The sequence below is a fragment of the Camelus bactrianus genome, chromosome 12, assembly GCF_048773025.1.
Source record: "Camelus bactrianus isolate YW-2024 breed Bactrian camel chromosome 12, ASM4877302v1, whole genome shotgun sequence".
Taxonomy (NCBI): Eukaryota; Metazoa; Chordata; class Mammalia; order Artiodactyla; family Camelidae; genus Camelus; species Camelus bactrianus.
The window spans coordinates 57,258,884-57,274,236 of record NC_133550.1 but is presented as its reverse complement, the minus strand read 5'-3'; the positions used below and the strand labels follow the sequence as shown (position 1 = coordinate 57,274,236).

At 43.0% G+C, this 15,353-nt stretch overlaps 1 protein-coding gene across 12 annotated transcripts in view; it reads right to left on the bottom strand.

Annotated features, from left to right (window-relative positions):
* The window catches only part of LOC123615538 (uncharacterized), a 206,233-nt gene that overhangs the window by 38,966 nt on the left and 151,914 nt on the right, over positions 1 to 15,353 (bottom strand). For 3 of the 12 annotated variants that reach the window (XR_012510846.1, XR_012510844.1, XR_012510845.1), the window contains exon 8: positions 5,591 to 5,726. The exons of 7 other annotated variants lie outside the window; for them this stretch is intronic. The gene's annotated coding sequence lies outside the window, so the exon portion shown is untranslated. 2 more of the 12 variants (XR_012510850.1, XR_012510852.1) reach the window with 1 other exon arrangement.

Genomic DNA, 15,353 nt, shown 5'->3' with positions numbered 1-15,353 from the left:
GGAGTGAGAAGCTCGTAGTGCTGATTTCCCAATGCGCCGATGTAAGGAACTGAACGGTGTTTCATTTTTTTAAATGTTGTTTTATCACAGTAGTACATGAAGGTGATTTCAGAAGTTGAGTGGAACTCAATTTATTGCTGAAGCTAGGGTTCTCTCACGCATACCCGTTTCACTCTCTAGAGGCAACGACTTTCTATTCTTTAAGCTCTTTATTCTTGAACTGGGTTCTTTTTTTTTCCCCTGCTGCTCTCATTCATTAGTGTTAGGCTCTAAAGTGTCCAAGGATTCTAGCCGTCTTACCTTCTACCCCATCCTGCAGCGTGTTGATATCAAAGCTGAATAACCATTCAGAGTCTGTGTTTCCATTATCCTGAATGGAAATGCCATTCATTGCTGAGCCTAGGAGCATGGTTATATTTTCCATAAACGCTTGTCTTTACTGTTGTTGTCTCCTGGGCTCAGTTTCCTGCAGCTGTTGGGACATTTTTTCCTCAAACACACCCTCCCCTTGCTTTGTGAGCCCAGCGAGCAGAATTTGCTGGATCTTGTGGTCGACAGATCTCTCGAGGACCAGCACCTCTTCTGACAGCGCGTTTCTCTACATTGATTCCCTCTGGCTTCTGCCAAACTTCACTGAGTAGCGAAAATGTGACGCCTCATGATGGCCTAAGATTCCTCAGTCGGCAAGAAGAGAGAGCAATATAAACAAAGGCAAGAGGCAATCTTCGGCATGGAATTGTCTAGAAAGGGTTTTCTGAGATCTTTTGATGCTGGTTATAGTGAAATCCTACCACAGTGTAAATGTGGGCTCTCTATTAACATACAGAGGTTCTGCAGGCAATCAGGCTGAATTCTGACCTATGTAGAAACGCGGCCCAGGGCCACAGTCTCATCTCTTTTAATTTCAAGGTCAAGGACAGAAGGCTTTACTTAACCGCTAATGGAAATCTTTAATCTGAATAAACTCGAACCGCTAGGCCCAGGGAAATCAGCGCAGAGTGTCAGCAAATGACTTTCAAGTAGTTATTCAAATAATCTCATCTTCCAGAGCTCTGTGCGTGGCTGATGGAAACAAGAATTTCAAAGGAACAACATGGAACTTACTAGCTTATAAATGTGCTTTGGGGCAGAATGACTGCAAAAGCAATCACATTTTGTTCCAAGAGATTTCACTACATTTTCACAAACACTCCATCCAACCTTGCTTATAGAATGAAATCACAGAGCTGCATTAAGAGTGGAGCAGAAGAGGATTTTAATCTACTCAGCCAGCTGGTCTATCATCTAGATTACACGGGGCGAGGAGGAAGAGAAAGATGTAAACATAATGTGACACACAGAGCAATTTCATGTGATTGCCTGATAGACGATGCCTTAAAGATAAATGGATGGCAATCAATATTGACAAAGTTCGGGGTGGCCTTTTCTCATACTATTGATATAGCTGAAGAGCCAGGAGAAGGACTGGCCTCATTGGCTGTTCATATAATTTTATTTCACATCAATCATTCATTTAGCAAATATTTAAGTACCAGCCAAATGCAAGGGCATAGTTCTACAAGAGAGCATTTCTATAGAGTTTTTTCCTTCGCCTCCTTTCTTATCTTTTCTTCTGCTTTCTGTCTTTACTCCATCACTAGGGAGGTGGTATAACATACTAATTAGCCATGCAGGCCACGCAACCTTCAAGAAGCTGTTTCGCATCTCTTGAGTCTTGGTTTCCTCATCTGTAAATCGGGACAGTGACAGGGCTTGCCTTTCACTGGTGGCTCAGCACACGCTAAGCTCCCAGTAAACGTCATTGAGCATTTTTTCATGTGCCTCTTGGCCATTTGTATGTCTTCATTGGAGAATTGCTTGTTTACATCTTCTGCCCATTTTTGGATTGGGTTGTTTGTTTTTTTATTATTAAGTTGTATGAGCTGTTTATATATTCTGGAAATCAAGCCCTTGCCAGTCTCATCTTTTGCAAATATTTTCTCCCATTCCATAGGCTGTCCTTTTGTTTGTTTGTTTTTCCTTTGCTGTGCAAAAGCTTGTAAGTTTAATTAGGGCCCATTTGTTTATTTTTGCTTTTATTTCTGTTGCCTGGGTGGACAGCCCTGGGAGAACATTGCTGAGATTTATGTCATACAATGTGTTGCCTATGTTTTCTTCTAAGAGGCTTATAGTGTCTTGTCTCATGTTTAAGCCTTTAAGCCATTTTGAGTTTATTTTTGTGTATGGTGTGAGGGAGTGTTCTAGTTTCATGAATCTTTGACTAAGGAGGCAAGAACATGCAATGGAGTAAAGACAGTCTCTTCAGCAAGTGGTGTTGGAATCCCTGGATGGCTGTATGTAAATTCCAATAAATGTTAAACATGAATAATGTTATGGAAAAGATAATAATTTGCTTCGCAGGCTGCTGAAGCTAACTTAGAGGCCACCTTTAGGAAAAAAGTAGAATTGGCCAGAAATGAATCAAGGATAATGTTTGTAACTTCCAGTGTTGGGTATTCCCTGAGCAGGAAGAAACCACCCATATGAACTGAGAGCATGTACCATTCTAGGGGATAAAACTTTATGATTATGTGATATCGAGGAGGAGAAAAACAACTTTTCCTCTACCCTCTTAGGTTCAGAGGCTGAGACCCTGGAAAAGAAGTGGATAAAAGGCAGATTAGCAAGAGGAGGAAAAGATTTATTTCCTACGACCAGAGGAGGTCTTACAGAAATGAAGTAAAAACTCCAAAGAGGCAGTCAAACCTGGAGGCTTATATACCATTTTAACAAAGAGTGATAAATGCCAAGACATGACAAAACAAAAGGAAAAGGATTTGAGCTTCCAGGAGTGGTGACCTGTGGGAAGGTGTGAAAACGAATGGAAGATAAGTGTTGCTCATTTAAGTCAAGTTTATAAGACAGATTCCTTCGGTGCCATCTCAGGGCTAAGAGTCTAGAGTTGTCTCCAGTGATTAAGAGTCACCCTCTTGGTATGAGAGTGTTGGGCAGAGGGCCACCTTCACAAAGGGAAATTTATGCCCTGGGTTTAGGACAAAGCTGTCTGCTTCTCAATTGCCTTCAGCTCAAAGTAATCCTTATGCCAACGCGGCATAACTGGGGTGCTGTGGTCTTATCCCTTTTATATTATTTAATGACCTGATAAATGTGGTACTGTTGTAGTCTCCGTTTTATATTTGGGTAAACGGAGGTTTAGGAAGGTAAGATACTTGCCATACTGGTACAGCTGGTTATGTGGTGGAACTGGAAATCAAACCCAGGTCTTGTGAGTCCAGAACCAGCACCCTCAGCCATCACCCTCCCTGAAACTCTCTGTGGACACAACAGCAGCAGAGATCCTGAAACAGCCAGGATTGCAAATAAATTCCAGTTCTAACTACTAGATGAGGGAGAAAATTGTTTGCTCAGGAGCTGGGCCCTGGACTCTGTTTTGTCATCGTTTAAAGGAATTCGTCATCTAATGCCAGACGACAGTAAGAAGGAAGGCATGTTCTGAAATTCTGAATTCAGCCTCTGAACTGACTCTCAACCATGATTCCACAGTGACCAGTCATTCCTTCCTTCCCAGTTTGCCCCTAATGAGGGTCAGAAACCGTGTCTTTGGTGCCTGGTGGAATCCGCGTGCATTTAAATGGCTCCCTGTTTGTGGGATGAGAACATTTTGGTAGAGTGGTGCTCCTCTCTGCAGATTAGATGAAAACTACTATGCAACTGGAGAAAAACAATCTAATTGGCCATTAAAAAATCTTCAGGGTGGACTAATCTGGCTTTACTGGATAATCAGTGCATATAAAATGAGCAAACGGAAGCTAGTTACAGAATCCTGCCATGCACAGGGTTTTGTTTGTTTGTTTGAACTCCACAAATGTAAATTCTCAAAGCCTAACTTCAACTCATCAAATTCAATTCTCAAGCAGTTGGCTCTATTGTTTGCCTGCAAGTTTATCACCAGTCTTGATTACTTGGTCTGCCTTGCTACTAGAGGACCTCCAGAATGCATGGACCGGTCCTTTGGTTTCCCATCGAATGGCTCTGAATGTGTCCCCTCTTGGAGTCCCACCTACACACTCACATAGTCCAGAGTAGCTTAAGGCTGGAGCAAGTATGAAGGTAGACTCAGACTACTGAATACAGATATTCTAATGTTGGGGTACAGAAACATACAGACAATTGACTTATTATTTCCACACAAAACCTTCTCTTCTCAGGATAAATTCTAGGCTCTTTTACACAAGAGGAAGTCTGATGCAGTGGTTAAGAATGCAGTCCTGGAGACGGTCTGCTGCAATCCTCTTGCTGCTGAGAGGAGAGCGTCTGCCTGGAGGGCAACATGGCCAAAAACAGAGCCAAGAGAGAGTAAGAACTCAGGACCTGAAGATGCTGTGGGGACATATGCCATCCCCGAATATGCCATCCTGGCATAAGGATTATTTTGAGTTGGAGGAAAATGAACATCAACAGATGCAGAAAGAAGACTTCTTGGAGCTTCCCTTATCTGGCTAAAAAGCAGAAACTTCTGAGAAATGAGGATTGCCATAAATCTCCTTCTGGGGAAGTTTCATGGCTATGAAAAAGACGAAAAGTTGGCGCTGAGCTGGACCTGCACAAACACACCTTCTTCCATTAGTTTTCCTATATTTTCCTGCCCGGAATTTGCTGCCCTTGGAAGTCTAAAGCCTTTTCCCTTGTCTTGTCACTTCTCCACAAATGTATTGCTCTTTGTTAAGATGCTGTATGAGCCCCAAGTTCTAATCACCCCTTTGAGTTACTCATCACTGAGTTTCGCCGAGTGTATGCACACTACACATATTAATACACTCTAGTTTTCTCTTGTTAATCTGTTTTTGTCAGTCTAATTTGTAGGGCTCCAGCTGGAGAACCTAGGAGGGTAAAGGAAAAAGTTTCCTTTTCCTCCCTTACAGTGCTGCAAGAGAGCCCTGATCCAGCTGAGCTCAAAGCCAGATTCTCCCTCGATGTTTCAGACATGCACGCCAAAACCCCATTTCAGGTGGGGTTTTCCCATCACTCACATTCTGCTCTCCATCTATCAGAATTTTCCTGGGACCCAAGCCCAGTTCAAACGCACCTCTCCATGGCACCTTCCTTATTCCCTGCAGGCAGAAGGGCATCTGCCTGCCTCTCTCCCTCTTCCTGCTCCAGTGTGGTACTCAATTACCACCTCTCTTAACACCCTTACCAATTATGCCAGGGGCCATTAAGTGCTTGGAGGTCCGGAGCTGGACTGCCCAGGTTGCAGTCGTGGCTGTAACACCGACTCGCTGCATCATATCTTCCCGAGTAAATGTAAGGGGCTCAAGTCAGAGATTGTGGCTCAAGCCATTTCACTGTCGTGCTGCCCAGCTTGCCCTCCTGGCCCCGTGAACAGCGCCTGCTGGTAGACCTACCTGTGACTCCATGCATTGCCCTCCACCCTCCTCCTCCATCAGGAGACTGAGATTCTCTTGGTCTTCCCACGATGCTCAGACTCCAGATCTTTGCCTGGCCCTGAAAACACGTCGGAATCCCAGACCTCCTGAAACCGTCTCCATTCTATTGACGCCTGATCAGGGTTATGACATGAACACACAACCTCAGTGATGACTCCTTCTCCTTTCTGGATCTGGAAATGGCTGGTGCTTAAAGACATAGAGGTCGCTCCAGTGGTCTGTCTTGACTGCAGGTGATTCATTCCGCAGAAACACAACGTAACTTAGATTCCTTGGCTACTAAAAAAAAAAAAAAGGTCTGTACTGTCTTGTCTTTGTTTTCCTGAGAGGCAGTCTGAAGGGTTAGCTGTTGACAAAACCCTTTATCCAAATGAACAGACTCTACAGAGTTTGTGGAAAGAATATTAAATACAGATGTTCGGCTAAGATGTTGTCCTTGAGCTAATGGGAAAATACAAACAATACAATTAAATAGACTCAAAATACATCTAAACAGAGAACAGAAAGGATTAAAGGCTTTTAGACAATGGCCTGGACTGTGGTTCCGTTTCTGCCACTGAATAAACAGATGACGGTGGGCAGATCACATCATTTTTCAGTCTACCCTTCCACAAAATGGGATTAATAATAAGCTATTTTCTCCCTATTACACTGAGCACTGATGACGACCAAACTGGCAGCTGTATCACTGCCCTGCTACAGGTACAAGATATTGTTGTTTTCATTACTATTACCAAGTGATCCAATGTGTGAAATCTAATTTCTTAGCGAGGCTTTTAAACGTTTGGTAGTGTTTGACATCCAACATCCTTGCGAAATGCAAGCTTGAGTCCTTATGAAATGACCACGATTATTTTGTGGGTAAAGAAAGCAATGTCTGAGCTTCTAAAGTCTGTTCCTGCTACTTTCGTGTTCAGAGCTGACAACTAAAATTAGATTAGGTAATTATAATGTAATATAACTACATAATTATCATTCTTGTGACGGGTGAATGAAATGGAGCAGAAAAGGCAAGTGGGAGAACTGAGCTGGAGGAATCCAAGTTTGGGTGTTGGGTCAAAGGATCTTCAGGCTCCTTGCTTCTACTGAGCTTGGACTTACCCTACCCCAGTCAACACTGGCTTTCCCTGCTTTAATATCACACAGCTTAGACTCAGACTTTTTCTACCATGCTGGGAACTTAGATTCTTAGGTACTACGAAATTTGTCTCCCTAAACTACTCCTTAGCAAGACCAATTTAGCTGATGTCTGCCTGTGCACAGCCACCACAGTGACATTTGCACGGATGTTGCAAAAGCAATTCGGGGGAAACTGACGGTGCCTTAGCACCAATCAAGGCAGTGACACCAAACCTGACTAATAGTTGTTGATTGTCTTCCTCACCACCAGCAACTCCCAGCCTCGACTCCCTGAACACCTCCACGTAGGCAAGACTTCACATGAGATGGCCACATAGTGTTTTTGGGAGGCTGGACCCCTGAGGCGTTGAGCACAGGCAAAGATGCCCTATGCACAGGCATCACAGGGGAGCCGAGAGCATCCGGGCTTTGGTTTGAGCATCAAGGAGCTCAGGGGGAACTGGGATAAACTAAAATTAGAGGACCTTCTCCTGGTTCTGGGTCCCAAGAATTCTCCTGCTTTCTGGTCTTATCTCGGAAGTAGTTTCAGGCTCCAGTGATGCCCAAAATGAAACTTTGCACCAGACAGATAGGACGAGCACTCAGAGGAGAAAATGACATTGATTTAAAGGGCCTGGGGAAATGCAGAGGGAGTAATTCCGGCACACCTGAGTGTGTGAATGAAGACGAGTTTCTGCTACTACAGCAAAGGTACTGCATTTGTATTGTCCCCCACCGCTTAGGGTCCCGCTCGTTTTAGGAAAGCTACGTCATTGAAGTGTATATCTGTGTGGCATTTGCTTTGTCCTAAAGCCAAGTTGAAGTTGATTATTCACTGCTGAGCCATTAGTGTCTTGCAGAGTGCAAGTGTTTTTAAGGCAATCGATGACACCACAGAAAAGGACAGGATCAGAATTTGGAAAACCTTTGGCATATTCTTTGCAGCAGCAAGGAATCTAATAGCAGAAAAAGCAATCACTAAATGAGGAAAAGCAAATGGGGTAGAAGAGTCTAACTCTGTACACACAGCTTTCACTTAGTCATTGGATCCGAGGACAAACACAAATCAACAGTTCCAGTCAACTCTGAATTCTCGTTTTCTTTAAATAACAGCCTCCTCTCATTTTATTCTTTTCTTATTGCAGAATAGCTGATGTTCAATATTAAATAAGTTACAAGTGTACACTATAGTGATTCCCAGTTTTTAAAGGTTACACTCCATTTATAGTTATTATAAAATATTGGCTATATTCCCCATGTTGAACAATACATCCTTGCAGCTTATTTTATACTGAATACCTCCTCTGTCTAAATTTACCCAGATCAGAACTTATCTTTTGCTAAAGGAATGCACCCCTCCTATTTAACCCCACCTCGTTTACTTTCTTCAACTGGAAAATATTTACTGAATACTTGTGAGGTGCCAAGCATCATGTATACAAAGAAAACAGCGCAAGAACTTCACCGTAATAGCTAACACAAGCCCAGGGCAGCACCAGACCCTGTTTCTTTCTCTTCCTGGTCCTTCCGGGCCTGACACCTAAACACTTTTCTCATAATCCCTTAGGGGGCGCTGTTTTACCCACCTACCAGCCAAATACTGATAAACTCGGATTCCGATGAGCCCAGAGAATAAAGAAATGACAGGATGGAAGAACCCGGGACCCTGAATGGCTGTGTGGAGTAAATCATGCTTAACTGTGCCCTGAGTGCAAAAAAAGCCAAAACCAAACACACATTATTGCATTAAGCCACTGATTGTTGAGGCTAATTTGTTTCAACAGTCAGGCTACTATGACTACACCGTGTCCTTAAAAAAAAAAAAAAAAAAAAAAAGGTCCCTAGTCCAGTAAGGGAGATAAAAATGTAAAAAGATCACATTCTATAATAATTACTCCTCTCGGAGACGTCATGGTAATTATCAACTCTCTTCAGTAACAGATTCACAGAATTTCAGCCCTAAAAGGGAACAGGATGGATCTTTCCCTGTGTGACAGTCGAGACGGGAGAAACGCGCACACAAGTGTTTCAGGGGCCAGGCCTCACATGCGGGAGCGTGACAGACGGTGTGAACGCAGCCACGTGGGGCCAGCAGGGAGGCGAGGGAAATGGGCTCAAACCAGAAAATGGTACAGCCACACCAAGAAGCGACTGAACTGACTTAAAACCTTCACTGGCTAAATAATAAACATTTACAAGTAAATGTGTCTGTTGAAGCTACAGTTCTCATGTGGAAGACGTCACCTTGATGTCCCTGAGTGGCCCCTTCCAGCTGAGGTTGTCAAGAAGTTCTCGGGTGTATAAAATTTTCTTATCCATTTTACCTTGACAATATCATCTGAAGGCAAACTTCCCAGGGCAAGATGCTACTGTTTCTGGATCTTAATGCCTTTTCCCTTTGAGACTGGAAAGTTTTGATCTCCAAGAGTCCAAATCATTAACCTAATACATGATTATTGACAGGACCAGCGGCATAATATGTGGGTCCTTTTGCAAAATGAAAATGTGTGACCCCATTCAAAATGCAGGGAAACATGCCCGTTAAAGGCACCAGCCCATTAAACTTTCCCCTCTTTTGTGGTTTCTCTCCTGATCTGTCATAGTGTTTTTAATTTAACGTGTATTTAATTTAACTTTGCCATTGAACGTGTGCTCCCACGGGCACAGGGGTGCTCTTGGGAAAATGGGCATGCTCACAGGAGGTAGGGTCCCAATCCAAGACGTGCTGGGCGGCATGGTGCCTGACGTGTTGTGCCCTGGGTGGGGACAGGTAAGTCCTCCGAGGTCCTGTAACCTCCACACCAACTTGCACGTGGCACCTGGATCAGGTGTGGATGAGAGGCTTGCCACGGGAGTCGCCCCCTGAATGTACCGTGGAGCTGCTGGTCTGGGGGAGGCAGCCTGCTGCCAAGCCCCTGATGGAGACACCACAGGCACTCACACCCAGCCTGGACCCTTCCATGCCACGCTTAGACCCTAGCCTGAATCAGAGGTCTCCGCTCACCCCCACCACATAACCAGTCACCACCCAGGGCAGGAAGGGTGGCGAGTGGGCAGCCAAGACCCCAAGGAAGCGAGGAGGTGCAGAGGTGGCACTGGAGGTGTGTCCACATGTGAGTCCAGATGCCAAGTGTCCTGCCCCAGTTTCGTTGTCTCCCCAGACTTCACCCACAAAACACAAATTCAAAGGTAAGATTATTAAGCATTTCAAGGTGGCGACTACAGAAGGTTAACCGCACGTGTGGAGGGGCCCTGATTCTGGAACATCTGCTAAGCACGGATGTGGTTATGATCAAAACAGAGCAAGTCCCTTCCCTGATGGCTGACTTTCTGCTAAAGTTCTTACTGATGTGCAGAGAAGCATGGGAGGGGTCCTATTTCGATGAACAGTTTCATTATAGGGAAGGGTTAGCAGATGGTCAGCTTTGGAGTCTGCCAAAAAGATGAGAACTTGGCAGAGCCCTGGATGTGGACACTGCTCTCCCACTATTATTAGCCTGTGACGTCCGGCAATTTACTTAACACGCTCTAAGCCTATTTCCTCATCTGTAAAATGGGAACGATAATAATACCCATTTCTAGAGGCAACAAGCCTAGATGGGCACATCCTCATGTTCCCTATTACTATTTTTTATTGAGATATAGTTAGTTGATGTACAACAGTATATAAGGGACAGGTGTACAACACAGTGATTCACAATTTTTTAAGGTTATACCCCATTTATAGTTACTATGAAATATTGGCTCTCTTCCCTGTGTTGTACAATATATCCATGTCGTTTATTTGTTTTAACCATAGTCGTTTATTTGTTTTAATCACAGTCGTTTGTACTTCTTAAGCCCTTACCCCTATCTTGCTTCTCCCCTCGTCCCTCTCCCCATTGGTAACCACTAGTTTGTTCTTCATGTCTGTGAGTCTGTTTCTTTTTTGTACTCACTAGTTAGTTTTATTTTTTAGATTCCACATATAAGTGATATCATACAGTATGTCTTTCTCTGTCTGACTTATTTCACTCAGCATAATACCCTCCAAGTCCATCCATGTTGTTGCAGATGGGAAAGTTTCATTCTTTTTTGTGGCTGAGTAGTATTCCACTGTGTGTACACATACCACATCTTCTTTATCCAGTCATCTGTTGATGGACACAGGTTGCATCCATACCTTGGCTATTGTGATTAATGCTGCTATGAACACTGGGGTGCATATATATTTTCAAATTAATGTTTGGGGGTTTTGGGGGTGGTGATATATACCTAGAAATGAAAGTGCTAGGTCATAGTGTAGTTTTATTTTTTAGCTTTTTGAGAAGCCTCCCTCTTGTTTTCCACAGTGACACTCCCACCCACAGTGTACTAGGGTTCACTTTTCTCCACATCCTCACCAACATTTTTTATTTATGTTCTTTTAGATGAGAGCCATTCTGATAAGTGTGAGGTGATATCACATTGTGGTTTTAATTTACATTTTCCTGATAATTAATGACATTGAGCATTTTTTTCATGTGCCTGTTGGTCATCTGTATGTCTTCTTTGGAAAAATGTCTATTCAGGTCTTCTGTCCATTTTTTTACTATTTTTACTATTACCATTTTTTCAGTAGCAGTATTCACAGTACTCATATTCATTAGCTTTAGCTTAAAAGAACAGAAGTAAAGTGCATGGAGTTGGAGAAGTGACCCTGTGGGAAAGAAGAATTTATTCAGCACATATTTCTCTCACTGCAGCTCACTGAACCAAATTTAGGTTATTTTTATTTATCTAATGCCAGCTGAATAAGATTTTTTTTTTCTTCACTAAACTGATCGAATGATTTGATGCTGAATGGAAAAATTAATAAGGTAGCTTCTTTTTATTTTTGCTAAAGAAAACTTAGGTTTTGAAGTGAAGTGAAGCACAGTTTATTTCTAATTTCTAAAAGAAAGAAAATGACCAGGTGTCATGGATTTCTAACTGTGAGTCATGAAATTCGGTGTTTATGTTCATTTCCACCACTGACCAATTAAGTGCATTCTCTTTAATCTCTGGAGAACTGTAAGCGGTAACACTTGTCACATTTCCTACTGAGGTATTCTGAGGATTAGGTCAAATTCTTAAAATACTAGCAATTCCAAGAAAGGCGCTTACTCGAAGAGGAGAAAAAGCAACTCAGGGGCACTGTTTCCTGATTTTTAAAAAGAATCCACAGACTGTTTGAAATACAGTTGGATTCCTACACATCTTGATGGTGACCTTCCAGAAAAGCATTCATAAGTCTGGAATTTCCCAGGATGCCTTGCTAGGAATTAGTGCTGAATTACCAGAAAATCAGTATGACACGTAGTGCACATTTATCTAGATAGTAATTCAACACACACACACACACACACACACACACACTCACCACTCGCTCACAAACACCTTTCACTGTTTGTGGAACCCCAGTTCAGGAGAAAAGGGAATGTCCTAACCAGAGATGGAAAAGATTCATTTTACACGTTGTTCTAAAGAACTGTTCCCAGCTGGAAATACATTTTTATTCATAATGAAACACAAACTCCTTAGTTTTTATACCTACCCTGAAAAAAATAGATCCTGTGTTTTCTTTCAGATTTATTTTATTTTTTATTTTATTTTCATAACTTGCCATGCAATTCCCTCAAGTCCTGACTAGCATCTCATTAACATGAACTGCACCCAATTGAAGTCATCTACATTTTTTCCCTCCAACTTCTTTCCTCCCGTTCCGTGTGTGTGTGTGTTTTCAGCAATTTTCCATCAGCAGCAGCCTTTGTTAGACATTCAGCCATAGCCCTTTTCCTGAGCATGCGTAAAGGCTCCACAAATCTGGTCAGGAATCACTCCATATTGTGTCTGAGAATTTCTTTTCTTTCCCTGGGTCTGCAAGTTCCCATGCTGCTAGAAGTCATTTCTGTGCCTAGCTGAAAGTCCAAGATATTTAGCCTATCTTGTAAAATAAATCCTTTTCATCTCTGGTTAGTGTACTTCTTGAAAATTCACATGCTGGGAAGAGATCACAGGGTGAGAAGCCCAAAGAACTGAGGGACAGGGAGAGAAAGAGAAGGGAGCCTGGGAAAAGGAGGTTGAAAACTTTTCGCTCTTCATCTGGTCTGAGTTACTGAATCACTGTACCTTCAACCAGACCCTCCAGAGACCCCAAGGGAATTCCTGGACTCTCTGAGGAAACAGATTACTCCATCTAAATGAAATCTTCCTTGGAAGATAAATTGCAGAGAGAGAGAGAAAAGAATGTTTCAGGGCCCCATATGTCTATTTCAAATGATTTATTCTCTCTCCAGAATACATGAGCTTTTTCATTACCATGGGTTTATTTATTCTGTGTTAAATAAAATTCCAGTGATTACCTGGAATTCAGCAACCGAGATTCTGCCCGATTTGGGATCTCTTTAGAAATTAAATAGGTGGTAACTGCCAGGCACCATAATGCAAGTTTCCTATTTCTTCAAGGGAAAGTGAGAAAGGGACTTGGTATCTCCTAACTTAAATTACCTCCAGTTTTAAACAAGGCTTGTGAAATCCACTGTTATTTCTCAGAAAGGTTCAGGGTGCCCAGAAGTGAGCTGGACACATTTTGTTGTGCCTGTTTAGAACCAGTTACAATACCTATGGCCACCCTCCACTTGGGAGAACTCTCTGTAAGTTCTGTGTGTGTGTGTGTGTGTGTGTGTGTTTACATAGGAACACTTTGATGCCCTATGGTCTCACTAATAGTTCTGTCCACACTTGAAGACCTTTACGGAGCTCCTCACTGCTAACTAGTCCTCAAGGGAGGAAAATGGGAGGAAGGGAGGCTGGGAGGTGGCTGGGAAGATGGGTGGGTGAAGAGAGAGGCTAACATGTATTTTGAGACCCGTCCTGTGCCAACACTACCCTTGGCATAAATGATGCTCAGATTGTGTTTGATCCTGGACACATTAGTGAGTTCTGTCACTTACGAGATATGTGAATTTGGGCAAATGATTTAACCTCTCTAAGCCCCAGCTTCCTCATCCGTAAAGTGGGAATATTTAAGTGATAACATCTAGCACTTTTCAAAGTGCTTGCTTATGAGCGCACAAAACCCTAGAGGGAGGTACCAGGGATTAAAAAAAAAAGAGAATTTACATAAAGAGCTCAGCAAATAAGTGTTCAGTAACAGTTGGCTATTATCATTATAATAACATACCCATTATTATTATACATCTTATAGATACAATATATCCCAGTTAAGTTCCTCCAAGTCCCATACAATGGGTGCCATCACGTCTATTGTTTACTCACAGGAAACTGCAGGGGGCTAGGTGACCTGCACATGTTTGCTTAGCTGCCAAGAGATAGAGCAGGAAAATTTAAATTCGGGTCTGATTCCAAACTTGTTCTCCTTTCACTACGTTGCAAAAAAATTCACCAGTTCCTTATATGGAAACGTTGTCTTCTGCCCTGTGGTGCAAGGTTTCTTATTGCCTATGAGCTGGCTCACAGGTCTGAACTTGGTCCCAACAGCTTTGCTGAGAAGAGGGACTGGCATTTCAGAACACACATGCCTGAGGGGGCAGGTGGGGTTATTTCCACAGGTGGGTTCAACTGTTCTGTCATCATCCCCTCACCCCCAGCTCCCTACCTGGGAGAGACCCTGGTACCACCACCACCACCATCAACACCACCATCACCTTCCATGACTCACCCTTGCTCACCTTCCAAGGCTTGGTCTAAACATCATGTTCTTGGGGAGGGGGGCTACCTTAACCTTGACTTTCTGTTCTGTTAGTCATTTATTCAGCAACTATTTAATGAGGGCCAACCGGGTGTCACGTACTTTTCCAGAAGCTAGCATAAAGTACTGAAAACTCCCTCGCTCGTGCCTCTTTCGTTCTTGCTTAGGTAAGGTTCCCCACGGCATCCTGAAAGTCTCATTCATAGCACTCATGCTCCTGCTTGTTTCATGTGCAGCAATCTGAATTAATGTCATGCTTCTCCACTAATTCCTAAATCCCCAAGTTCATAATCTAAAAGGGAAGGGCTCCATATGTGACCTAGCTGTTGTCAATGGTTCCCGCCCTGCAGATGTGGAGACAGGGGAATTTTTACACTGTGTTAATACCAGTAGAGACTGGTGCAGCCATTCTGGGAAGCAACCTTGCAGAATTTACTCAAATTAAGTATCTACACATCCAGTGTTTCAGCAATACTGCTCCAGCTATATAACCCAGGGATGCCCTCGCAGAGGGTGTCCGCAGGTCCGTAGAGGACATACACAATCGAGTGAGTTGCACTGTTGTTTGTGAGTGTCTGTCTATCACTGGGAAAGCAGACGGGTGAAACCCTGCAGAGGCACGCGACTGGGCGTTGGGTGGCAGTTAGCAACAACGGGTTAGATACACATACAGCAGTATGGAAACTCGCAACATACAGCCTTGCTAAGGTTGAGTGGAAAAGGTAGGAAACAGAATGAGATGTTTGCCATAACCACTTAGGTAAGTTAGAAATCCATGAACACAAAACAGGATGTGTTTTGCAGAAACACACACAAGTCAAAATATCCACACTAAACACAATAAAATGACTGCCTGTGGTGAATGAGGCATGGGGCGGGGGTAGGGGATAAACGGAAATTAACTTATGTCATAATTATTTAATAATGTAATTTATTACATAAATGGATTTATAAGTAAAATAAGGGCGAGGCCTTGCATGGACTATTGATGTCATTGAACAGAAAGTTCAAAAGCAAACAAATAAAAACGGTCTTTTCCAGAGCATTTGCCCTGTTTGGGGCACCACTTGCCAGAC